General features: G+C 41.2%; 1 protein-coding gene and 1 pseudogene across 2 annotated transcripts in view; both read left to right on the top strand.

Moving 5' to 3' along the window:
- NEK10 (NIMA related kinase 10) overlaps window positions 1-13,258 on the top strand; it is a 313,705-nt gene that overhangs the window by 127,250 nt on the left and 173,197 nt on the right. The window lies entirely within an intron of this gene.
- On the top strand, window positions 6,142-6,403 carry LOC115838833 (metallothionein-1E pseudogene; annotated as a pseudogene).

The raw sequence follows: 13,258 nt of genomic DNA on the forward strand, positions 1-13,258 counted from the left end.
GATTTTCTTTTCAGGGTTTTTTCTTGTTATTTCTTTTGAAATGTATTCTTCTCTGTCTTCTCATTTTGTTTGACTTCCTCTGTCTCTGTAAAATTAGGTGAAACAGTTACCTACTCTGATCTTGAAAGTGTGTCCTTGTGTGGGACTGTCCCTATGAAGTCTGTGTGTGCCCAGTGGCTTTGGTGGGAGAGCTGGGTCTGACATTAGCATAGGCCACGTCTTCTCCCAGTGTGCGCTGGCAGCTACCACCTTGGTGGGAGGTAGGGGCAGAGTTGGAGGGGCTAGAGCCAGAGCCAGGTGCAAGCTGGGGCTTCTCCTCTGCTCAGTGGCCATCACCACCCTGTCAAGGGTGTGGTCAGAGCCACAGGGGCTGGAACAGAAGCCCTGAGGAAGTTGGGTTTCTTCCAGGTGTGCTGGCAGTCTCAGCCTTGGTTTGGGATATAGATTCAGGGCCTGAGGGCTTAAGGCTGTACTTCTTTTCTGATTTCACTTTATCCCTGATGTGCTTGCTTGGCTAGAGGCTGGGTTGTGGCTGGAGGGGTTGGTATCACACTACTGAGCTGAGTTTGCTCCCTCCCAAGAGTGCACAGGGACACATGTGCTGGCAATGGCTGCCTACATCCTGATCAGAGGCAGGGTTTGGATCCAAGCCAGCTCTGTTCCCTCCAAGTGTGCACACTCTCGTAGTTAGTGGCACCCTCTGCTTTAGTGGGAAGCAGTGCTGGAGCAAGAGGGGCTAGAGCAGGAGCCAGGTGAGGGGTGGGCGGGGGGTGTGATGCAGCAGTCCTGGCTAGCTGGTCAGAGCCCCTGGCAGTTTTCAATGTGCTGCCTCCACACTTTGACTGGGAGCAAGCAAGTCTGTGTGCTCTTCAACAGCAGAGGCCCAGTTTCTTACAGCCCTTCGGTAAGCCCCACTGGGTTTCAAACCAGCTAAGGGGCTTGTCTTCCCAGTGTTGTATCCCAGGGCTGGGCTGTCCAATGTGGGGCCGGAATCCCTCGCTCCCCAGGGAGGATCCCTGAGCCTGTGATGTCCCCTCCTCTCCTGTGTCCCTGCTAAGGGTGAAGGTCCCGACCACATCATTCTCCCTTCCTACCGGACTCCGTGTGGATCTTTCTTTACAGCCTTGGTTGCAGAAGAGCTGTTCTGCTCTTCCCCAGGTTGATTTCAGCAAGAGTTGTTGTTTGGATGTGTTCATGAGTGGAGGTGAGCCCAGCATGCTCCTAACCTGCCACCTTGATCATCACACCTCCCATGATCCATTTGTTTAATTGCCCACACTCCTCACTGTATTTATATTTAATTTGTTTCCATTATAGGCCTCTTAATAGCATCCATAAAGCATTAGGATTAGAGGAACCTGAAAAAGACCATTTAATTTGTTTTCCTTTCTTGAAGCCAAGACCTAATAAATGCTTATTTGGTTTATTTTTCACCATCTGCATGACAGGTTAAGGGGAAAACATCTTTTAGAAAAGTGATTTATAAATTATTTTCATTTTGTGCCTATAAAAATTTCTTTACCAAGAAAGACAAAAAACCAAAAGTGTTCCTATGTCAAATGAAGTCCTTCTCTTATAACTTGACATTTGTTTTGGATTTTAGTGGCCATGCAAAGCAGCTGGTCACTACTTACCATTTAATAATTTTTCACATACTGAAAAATTCTTTAAGTCTTTTTTTCTAAATTTATTTCCTATTTATTCATAGTTCTAACAATTTAAATCAGACTTATAGATATTCCACAAAAGAATCTTCTCATTCCAAACCTTCCATGTCTTAGGAAAGTTGCATGAATTAATCTGATAAGGAGGAATCCCAATTTCTTTTTTAAAGTGCAATTTCAGTGTAGCATTTTTGACTCAAATATATATTTTTACTTCAGGACTGATGGAGCAAATTAAAATTCTAAATGCCCCCAAAATATTTTCCAATCTTTCTTCTCTTCCCATTCTCCTTCCCCATGATCACCCTCACTACAGATCCTGGAGTTCCATACACAGTTGGGCTTCAGGCAATTTGGAAAGAATTTGATCAAAAGTAAATTGGTTGTGGTGATAATATAATCAAAATAAAGAAATTACTATGAATAATTATTTTTCATCACTGATTTTTAAAATTTATTGCTAATTTTCAGGAATTTTTACATTGTTTTTGGACATATAAACATTCTAACCTATTTAAAATATTTTCCTTTTATTCCCTGTGTATTTGGTATTTTATTTAATTCATTTTCAGTTATTGTGGTTATTGTACAGTTGAAATGTGACGCTGGTTGGGTTGTTTAGGTAAATATTTGTAAGTGATAGTATAGTAATGTGTTTGTTGACCTAGGAGCCGATCTACAATATATTGTTAACTGAAAAGTTAGATTACCAATTATATATATATAATATATATATAATATATATAATCTATTTAAAACAGAATTATCTAAAAATATTGTCAAATCTGGCAGGCTTTCTATTGTTTCTTTATTACAAAAGCAGTGTATTCTGTTGACCTGAAATAACTAGATTGCCAGATATTTCTCCAACCAAGATGAGTTTATTCTGGATCAGCAGAGAATTGCAGCTTTGGGGTCTACAACCAGGGCGAGCTACATGCAAGTCCCAGCACACTGGGGGAAGGAGAACACTTTTACAGAGAGGAAGAGGAATTCAGGAGGGCTGTAGTAAACAGAGTCCATAGCTTTTCATGAACTGAGTCCTTGCTGGGAAAGAAGAGTCTTTCTTCTTGTTGGTCTCAGCTATCTTTGCAGGGCACCAGAGCCACCACTCTGGTCTCTCAACTCTATTTAATTGAGGTTTCTATATATCAGTTTTCATATTTTTCCCTTTTGTTCAAGACCTTTCTCTGAAAGTATCACTGATCAGGAGTCAGGTTTTCTAGTTTCAGCAGCTTTTTTGTCCTTCCAAGTCAGGAAAGACCTTTCCTGGGTGTGGTTTCTCACATCAGAAGGAAAGTACACAGATTGGAAACCTACTGAGGTCACACTCAAGTAACAAGGAATGGTGGGAGGGAGAACTCTCAGGCACTTTTTATCTAAAGCCCATATGTTATCAAGACCAAGGACATTGGAGATCACATGATGGTGTTATGTCATCATCAAACATTTGGTGACAAACTTCCAACAGACCTGGTCCAGCTATCTTGCAAAAGCTGTGTCGTCAGATGTCATCTGCTCCAATTCTGGGAAATCTTTACTTTCAGGTCACCAGGTGATGTGCAGGTTCAGTCAGGGTTTGGTGTTTTCTTTGGGTGTGTCTTGAGAATCCAAAGAGAGTCTTCCTTGGAGTTTTGTGGCACAACGGTTGGTTAACAGTATTTCATGGGGCCTTTTCAGCAAGAGTGAAGAGCATTTATTCTGGAGGTGTCTATTTCAATAGACAAAATCTCCAGGTTGCAATGTGTGATGCTTAAAGTCTTTGTCTCTTGAGAGCACACTGAGAAAAGATTGCTCTACCTAAAACATGGTTGTTTTTTGTTTTTTGGGGTTTTTTTTTTTGCGGTACACAGGCCTCTCACTGTTGTGGCCTCTCCCGTTGTGGAGCACAGGATCTGGACGCGCAGGTTCAGTGGCCATGGCTCACGGGGCCAGCCACTCTGCAGCATGTGGGATCTTCCCGGACCAGAGCATGAACCCATGTCCCCTGCATCGGCAGGCAGACCCTCAACCACTGTACCACCAGGGAAGCCCAACATGGTTTTTTTTTGGTTTTTGTTTTTGGTTATTTTTAATAGAAGCAATTAGGGCTTTGCAATGTTGGAGCACCTCTCCTTTTATCAGTTGTGGGTCAAAAGAAGCAGGAGCCTAGTGCATTGGGTGTCCTGTGACCACCTCAAAGGGTAAGAGTTTGAGTTCCAAAAGGGTGGATCTGAGATTTAGAACGACCAACATGAATGCTGTTGGCCAAGGTGTATGGAGGGCCTCTAAAAATTTTGCCAGTTGAGTCCTATAATGCCATTATTGCATTCAACTAAACCAGAAGATTGAGGATGGTAATCACAGTGAAAGTGCTATAAGACAAGCCAAAGAGTACAGATGTGCTGAAGCACCTGGCCAGTAAAATGGGTTTCTTGATCCCTATGAAGTTTGAGAGAAGTTCCCCAGGTAGGGATATTCTTTTACAAAAGGACTTTAGCCACAGAGGAGGTGGTAGCCTGTCTGCAAGGGAAGGCTTCAGTTCAGTGTGAAAACATACAGACCAACACTAAAACATATTTACATCCATGAAACAGAGGAAGTTGTATGAAATCCATTTGCCAGAACTTGAATGGTCCATTAGGCAATTTAAAATGTCTGGAAGCAGTATGAACAGTTTCTCTGGGTTGTATTTTAGGTGGGACAAGTGAGGCAGGCACCTTTTGTAGCCTCATTTATGTTTCCCCACCAGTATTGATTCATGAAGGCTGTCATTTTGTCAGTAGGCCAGTCGTTGAATGCATGCACAGTGGTGAGGAGTGAGAATTTTACAGCCTTAGGTGGGACTGGGTTGTTATTTGGTTCAAACCAGAGGTTTCTCTTTTATCAAACCAAAAATTGTTGAATTTCCAACAATTTCCAATTGTTGTTTTTCCTTTCCTGAGGCCAGTTGTTGGGCTTCTCTAGCCAGTTTTTCTAAACTATCATTTGGGGAAATATCCCTTTGGACCGTGACAGAGGTTTGGCTACTGTTGGTCCCTTTAAGGGCAGCATTCCTTGTGGAAATGTCAGCAAGGTTATTTCCCCTGGTTTCCAGAGAGTCAAGTTTAGAATGCCCTGGAATCTAAGTGGCCGGTAGCAGTATTACATTTAATAATTCCTGAACATAGGGGCCAGTTTAAATTTCATTTCCTCTGGAAGTAAGGAAGACACATTTCTTCCACATTATTTCAAAATCATGAGCTACTCTGAAAGCATATCAGTATAAATATTGGCAGTTTTGTCCTAGGCTAAAGTACAAGCCCATGTAAGAGTACAATTCATCCTGTTGGGTTGAAGTAGCCATAGGTAAAGATGCTGACTCAACAACATTAAAATAAGTTGTAATAGCATCCTCAGCAGAGTATTTGCCATTGTTACCTTTTAAATAAGAACCACCAGTGAACCATGAAAAGTCACCTTTACCCAAGGATTTTCTGTAGGTCATTTCAAGGAGTCAGGAAGTGGTCCATCAGCGTTAAACAGTCATAAGGGAATTAATCAGTGATGGAGGGATGAAAAGTAGCCAGGTTAAGGTTATTACAACGTAAAAGAATTATGTGAGGGACAGGTAACAAAAATACTTCATAGGAGGTGAGGTGGCTTGATGAGAAGTGTTGGGCATGATGAGAATTCCGAAGGGATTCTGCTGCATGAGGTACAAAAATGGTTAAAGGGTATACTATAATTTTCTCAGTAGCCTTCACCAAAAGAGCAGTAGCTATAATGGCTCTAAAGCAAGGCGGGTATCCCTGTGCCACAGGGTCCAGTTGCTGACTATAATATACTATGGGTTGATGGTGGTCCCCGTGTTTTTGGGTCAGTACTGCAAGGGCATTACCTTCCTTTTCATATACAAAAGGAAAAGGGGAATTTGATAATTGGGATGCCCAAGAGCAGGCGGGTTCATCAAACTCTCTTTTAAGGCCTTGAAAGCTATGTCATCCGGTTCTTCCCATAAAATTGAGTTCGGGTTGTTATTGTTGAGAGGTTTGGCCATAAGAGAGAAATTTGGAATCCAGTTTTGGCGATCACCAACTAGCCTGAGAAAACCTCTAAGTTGGTGCTTAGTTTTGGGTTTGGGGAAACTTAGGACGGCATGAAGTCTATCTGGATCTGGGTGTAGCCCCTGTTCTAAGCTGCCCTAAAAGTGGAACCTGGGTTTGGCAAACTGCAATGTTTTTTTGGTGACCTTATGTCCCCTTAAGGCTAAAAGCTGTAACAAGTGAATGCTGTCTTCCTGTGAGGAGGCTTGAGAAGGAAAGCAAAGAAGCAAGTCATCTACATACTGCAACAAAGTAGAAACTCTAGGGAATTTTATATCATTCAGATCAGCCTTCAGGATTTGTGAGAAATAAAAAGGATTCAGCAAAATCCTGAGGTACTACTGCCCGGGTGAATTATTTTCTTCCTAAGTGAAGGCAAAAGGGTATTGGCCACGCCCCCTCGACGTCCTTGCCATACTTCATGCCGCAGTCTCCGGACCCCAGCCTCCGCTTCCTCTCGCCATGGATCCCAACTGCTCCTGCACCGCGGGTGGATCCTGCACGTGTGCCGGCTCCTGCAAATGCAAAGAGTGCAAATGCACCTCCTGCAAGAAGAGCTGCTGCTCCTGCTGCCCTCCGGGCTGTGCCAAGTGTGCCCAGGGCTGCATCTGCAAAGGGGCCTCGGAAAAGCTGCTGTGCCTGATGTCGCGGAGAGCCTGCCCCGGGTGTAAATAGAGCAACCAGGACAAACCTACATTCCTCTTTTTTTTTTTTTTTGTCCTATAAAATATAAGAATGATAATAAAAGTGGCTGGCTTTAAAAAAAAAAAAAGGGTATTGGCCAGCTTCATCATCTAGTATACTAAAGAATGTACTGCATAAATCAATTTCAGTAAAGAACTGACTTCCAGTTGGAATGGATGTTAGTAATGTACCAGGATTAGGAGCAACAGGGTACCCAGAGATAACAATGTTGTGTATTGCTCAGAGGTGTTACTGACCAGGGTTCTTGGCCTCCTTAATCCATAGAAATTGATAAAAGGCCAGATGAGAAGTTCAGATAAGCTTTATTGGGACTCATGCTGCAGCAGGAGGGAGCAAAAACAAGTAACAGGGTCCCTTGCTCGCTCCCTAAGCTGGGGGGGGGGAAGGGGTGAGCTGGTCCCTTAAATGGGGTGAGCCTAGCGGGAGATACATGGGTCGGACTGGAGGGGTGGCTTAGGTGGTCTGCCCCCCCACTTGGTGGTGCTGTGTGCAGGGATCATGCAGAGGACCTGCTTTTGATCGTGACACCTCAGAAGTGGCAGTTGGGTTTTTGGTCTTTTTGTATCTTGTTGTTCATAATTTGTACCAACTGCACATGTAAGCAGTTATTTTTAATCCCTTAGAGTTTCTTTGTATTGTTTTGCTCAAGGAGACTAGGAGACCTTTGCCCAGGTGTAAGCACTACAGCAAAGGGTCCCAGGTCCCAGGTCCCACCCTATTTCAGAGGTCCTGGACAAACCTCCACCCTCAGCCCTTAAGTTTTCTTACCAGTAAAATAGCTATGTTATAGGGACAACGGATAATGAGGCTTTGAGCCTTGTAATTTTCTATTACGGGTTTTATGCCTTGAAGTGCTTCTTTATTTATAGGATATTGATTAATTATTGGAAGAAGTTTTGAGGGATCTGGTTTTTGTTTTCTTTTGTTTTGTTTTGTTTTGTTTTGTTTGCGGTATGCGGGCCTCTCACTGTTGCGGCCCCTCCCGCTGCGGAGCACAGGCTCCAGACGCGCAGGCTCTGCGGCCATGGCTCATGGGCCCAGCCGCTCCGAGCCATGTGGAATCTTCCCGGACCGGGGCACGAACCCGCGTCCCCTGCATCGGCAGGCGGACTCTCAACCACTGCGCCACCAGGGAAGCCCCTGTTGTTGTTGTTTTTTAAACATCTTTATTGGAGTATAATTGCCTTACAGTGTTGTGTTAGTTTCTGCTGTATAACAAATTGAATCTGCTATATGCATACATATATCCGCATATCCCCTCCCTCTTGCATCTCCCTCCCACCCTCCTTATCCCACCCATCTAGGTGGTCGCAAAGCATGGAGCTGATCTCCCTGTGCCATGCAGCTGCTTCCCACTAGCTAGCTATTTTACATTTGGTCGTGTATATATGTCCATTCCACTCTCTCACTTCGTCCAAGCTTACCCTTCCCACTCCCCGTGTCCTCAATTCCATTCTCTATGTCTGCATCTTTATTCCTGTCCTGCACCTAAGTTTATCAGAACCATTTTTTTTTAGATTCCATATATACATGTTAGCATACACTATTTCTTTTTCCCTTTCTGACTTATTTCACTATGTATGACAGACTCTAGGTCCATCCACCTCACTACAAATAACTCAATTTCATTTCTTTTTATGGCTGAGTAATATTCCATTGTATATATGTGCCACATCTTCTTTATCCATTCATCTATTGATGGACACACTTAGGTTGTTTCCGTCTCTGGGCTATTGTAAATAGTGCTGAATGAAAATTGTGGTACATGACTCTTTTTGAATTATGGTTTTCTCAGTGTATATGCCCAGTAGTAGGATTGCTGGGTCATATGGTTGATCTATTTTCAGTTTTTTAAGGAACCTACATACTGTTCTCCATAGTGGCTGTACCAAATAACTTTCCAACCAACAGTGCAAGAGGGTTCCCTTTTCTCCACAACCTCTCCAGCATTTATTGTTTGTAGATTTTTTGATGATGGCCATTCTGACTGGTGTAGGTGATACCTCATTGTAGTTTTGATTTGCATTTCTCTAATGATGAGTGATGTTGAGGATCTTTTCATTTGTTTGTTGGCAATCTGTGTATCTTTTTGGAGAACTGTCTATTTAAGTCTTCTGCCCATTTTTGGATTGGGTTTTTTTTTTTTTTTTTTGATATTGAGCTGCATGAGCAGCTTGTAAATTTTGGAGATTAATCCTTTGTCAGTTGTTACATTTGCAAATATTTTCTCCCATTCTGAGGGTTGTCTTTTTGTCTTGTTTATTGTTTCCTTTGCTGTGTAAAAGCTTTTAAGTTTCATTAGGTCCCATTTGTTTATTTTTGGTTTTATTTCCATTTCTTTAGGAGGTGGGTCAAAAAGGATCTTGCTGTGATTTATGTCATACAGTGTTTTGCCTATGTTTTCCTCTAAGAGTTTTATAGTGTCTGTCCTTACATTTAGGTCTTTAATCCATTTTGAGTTTATTTTTGTGTATGGTGTTAGGAAGTGTTCTAATTTCATTCTTTTACATGTAGCTCTCCAGTTTTCCCAGCACCACTTACTGAAGAGGATGTCTTTTCTCCATTGTATACTCTTGCCTCCCTTATCAAAGATAAGGTGACAGTATGTGCGGGGGTTTATCTCTGGGCTTTCTATCCTGTTCCATTGATCTATATTTCTATTTTTGTGCCACTACCATACTGTCTTGATTACTGTAGCTTTGTAGTATAGTCTGAAGTCAGGGAGCCTGATTCCTCCAGCTCTGTTTTCCTTTCTCAAGATTGTTTTGGCTATTCGGGGTCTTTTGTGTTTCCATACAAATTGTGAAATTTTTTGTTCTAGTTCTGAGTAAAATTCCATTGGTAGTTTGATAGGGATTTCTTTGAATCTGTAGATTGCTTTGGGTAGTAGAGACATTTTCACAATGTTGATTCTTCTAATCCAAGAACATGGTATATCTCTCCATCTATTTGTATCATCTTTGATTTCTTTCATCAGTGTCTTATAATTTTCTGCATACGGGTCTTTTGTCTCCTTAGGTAGGTTTATTCCTAGATATTTTATTCTTTTTGTTGCAATGGTAAATGGGAGTGTTTTCTTGATTTCACTTTCAGATTTTTCATCATTAGTATATAGGAATGCCAGAGATTTCTGTGCATTGATTTTGTATTCTGTTACTTTACCTAATTCATTGATTAGCTCTAGTAGTTTTCTGGTAGCATCTTTAGGATTCTCTATGTATAGTGTCATGTCATCTGCAAACAGTGACAGCTTTACTTCTTCTTTTCCGATTTGGATTCCTTTTATTTCCTTTTCTTCTCTGATTGCTGTGGCTAAAACGTCCATAACTATGTTGAATAAGAGTGGTGAGAGTGGGCAACCTTGTCTTGTTCCTGATCTTTGTGGAAATGCTTTCAGTTTTTCACCATTGAGGATGATGTTTGCTGTGGGCTTGTCATATATGGCCTTTATTATGTTGAGGAAAGTTCCCTCTATGCCTACTTTATGCAGGGTTTTTATCATAAATGGGTGTTGAATTTTGTCAAAAGCTTTCTCTGCATCTATTGAGATGATCATATGGTTTTTCTCCTTCAATTTGTTAATATGGTGTATCACATTGATAGATTTGCGTATATTGAAGAATCCTTGCATTCCTGGAGTAAACCCCACTTGATCATGGTGTATGATCCTTTTAATGTGCTGTTGGATTCTGTCTGCTAGCATTTTGTTGAGGATTTTTGCATCTATGTTCATCAGTGATATTGGCCTGTAGTTTTCTTTCTTTGTGACATCCTTGTCTGGTTTTGGTATCAAGGTGATGATGGCCTCATAGAAGGAATTTGGGAGCGTTCCTCCCTCTGCTATATTTTGGAAGAGTTTGAGAAGGATAGGTGTTACCTCTTCTCTAAATGTTTGATAGAATTCGCCTGTGAAGCCATCTGGTCCTGGGCTTTTGTTTGTTGGAAGATTTTTAATTACAGTTTCAATTTCAGTGCTTGTGATTGGTCTGTTCATATTTTCTATTTCTTCCTGATTCAGTCTTGGCAGGTTGTGCACTTCTAAGAATTTGTCCATTTCTTCCAGATTGTCCATTTTATTGGCTTAGAGTTGCTTGTAGTAATATCTCATGATCTTTTTTATTTCTGCAGTGTCAGTTGTTACTTCTCTTTTTTCATTTCTAATTCTATTGATTTGAGTCTTCTCCCTGTTTTTCTTGATGAGTCTGGCTAGTGGTTTATCAATTTTGTTTATCTTCTCAAAGAACCAGCTTTTAGTTTTATTGATCTTTGCTATTGTTTCCTTCATTTCTTTTTCATTTGTTTCTGATCTGATTTTTATGATTTCTTTCCTTCTGCTAGCTTTGGGGTTTTTTTGTTCTTCTTTCTCTAATTGCTTGAGGTGCAAGGTTAGGTTGTTTATTTGAGATGTTTCCTGCTTCTTAATGTGGGTTTGTATTGCTATAAACTTCCCCCTTAGAACTGCTTTTGCTGCATCCCATGGGTTTTGGGTCGTTGTGTCTCCATTGTCATTTGTTTCTAGGTATTTTTGATTTCCTCTTTGATTTCTTCAGTGATCACTTCATTGTTAAGTAGTGTATTGTTTAGCCTCCATGTGTTTGTATTTTTTACAGATCTTTTCCTGTAATTGATATCTAGTCTCATGGCGTTGTTGTCAGAAAAGATACTTGATACAATTTCAATGTTCTTAAATTTACTAAGGCTTGATTTGTGACCCAAGATATGATCTATCCTGGAGAATGTTCCATGAGGACTTGAGAAAAATGTGTATTCTGTTGTTCTTGGATGGCATGTCCTATAAATATCAATTAAGTCCATCTTGTCTAATGTATCATTTAAAGCTTGTGTTTCCTTATTTATTTTCATTTTGGATGATCGGTCCTCTGGTGAAAGTGGGGTGTTAAAGTCCCCTACTATGAATGTGTTACTGTCGATTTCCCCTTTTATGGTTGTTAGTATTTGCCTTATGTATTGAGGTGCTCCTATGTTGGGTGCATAAATATTTACAATTGTTATATCTTCTTCTTGGATCGATCCCTTGATCATTATGTAGTGTCCTTGTCTCTTTTAATAGTCCTTATTTTAAAGTCTATTTTGTCTGATATGAGAATTGCTACTCCAGCTTTCTTTTGGTTTCCATTTGCATGGAATATCTTTTTCCATCCCCTTACTTGCAGTCTGTATGTGTCCCTAGGTCTGAAGTGGGTCTCTTGTAGACAGCATATATAAGGGTCTTGTTTTTGTATCCATTCAGCCAAGCTGTATCTTTTGGTGGGAGCATTTAGTCCATTTACATTTAAGGTAATTATCTATATGTATGTTCCTATTCCCATTTGCTAAATTGTTTTGGGTTCGTTATTATAGGTCTTTTCCTTCTCTTGTGTTTCTTGCCTAGAGAAGTTCCTTTAGCATTTGTTGTAGAGCTGGTTTGGTGGTGCTGAACTCTCTCAGCTTTTGCTTGTCGGTAAAGGTTTTAATTTCTCCATCAAATCTGAATGAGATCCTTGCTGGGTAGAGTAGTCTTGGTTGCAGGTTTTTCTCCTTCATCACTTTCAGTATGTCCTGCCACTCCCTTCTGGCTTGTAGGGTTTCTGCTGAGAGATCAGCTGTTAACCTTATGGGGATTCCCTTGTGTGTTATTTGTTGTTTTTCCCTTGCTGCTTTTAATATGCTTTCTTTGTATTTAATTTGTGACAGTTTGATTAATATGTGTCTTGGTGTATTTCTCCTTGGATTTATCCTGTATGGGACTCTCTGTGCTTCCTGGACTTGATTAACTATTTCTTTTCCCATATTAGGGAACTTTTCAACTGTAATCTCTTCAAATATTTTCTCAGTCCCTTTCTTTTTCTCTTCTTCTTCTGGAACCCCTATAATTTGAATGTTGGTGCGTTTAATGTTGTCCCAGAGGTCTCTGAGACTGTCCTCAGTTCTTTTCATTCTTTTTTCTTTATTCTGCTCTGCAGTAGTTATTTCCACTATTTTATCTTCCAGGTCACTTATCCGTTCTTCTGCCTCAGTTATTCTGCGATTGATCCCATCTAGAGTACTTTTAATTTCATTTATTGTGTCGTTCATCATTGCTTGTTTCATCTTTATTTCTTCTAGGTCCTTGTTAACTGTTTCTTGCATTTTGTCCATTCTATTTCCAAGATTTCGGATCATCCTTACTATCATTATTCTGAATTCTTTTTCAGGTAGACTGCCTATTTCCTCTTCATTTGTTAGGTCTGGTGGGTTTTTATCTTGCTCCTTCATCTGTTGTGTGTGTTTCTGTCTTCTCATTTTGCTTATCTTACTGTGTTTGGGGTCTCCTTTTTGCAGGCTGCAGGTTCGTAGTTCCCGCTGTTTTTGACGTTTGTCTCCAGTGGCTAAGGTTGGTTCAGTGGGTTGTGTAGGCTTCCTGGTGGAGGGGACTAGTGCCCGTGTTGTGGTGGATGAGGCTGGATCTTGTCTCTCTAGTGGGCAGGTTCACGTCTGGTGGTGTGTTTTGGGTTGTCTGTGGCCTTATTATGATTTTAGGCAGCCTCTCTGCTAATGGGTGGGGTTGTGTTCCTGTTTTGCTAGTTGTTTGGCGTAGGTTGTCCAGCACTGTGTCTTGCTGGTCATTGAGTGAAGCTGGGTGCTGGTGTTAAGATGGAGGTCTCTGGGAGATTTTCGCCGTTTGATATTATATGGAGCTGGGAGGTCTCTTGTTGACCAGTGTCCTGAAGTTGGCTCTCCTACCTCAGAGGCAGAGCCCTGACTCCTGGCTGGAGTACCAAGAGACTTTCATCCACACGGCTCAGAATAAAAGGGAGAAAAAGTAGAGAGAATTAGTAGAAGTAT

The sequence above is a fragment of the Globicephala melas genome, chromosome 11 (genome assembly GCF_963455315.2).
Source record: "Globicephala melas chromosome 11, mGloMel1.2, whole genome shotgun sequence".
NCBI classification, from domain to species: Eukaryota; Metazoa; Chordata; class Mammalia; order Artiodactyla; family Delphinidae; genus Globicephala; species Globicephala melas.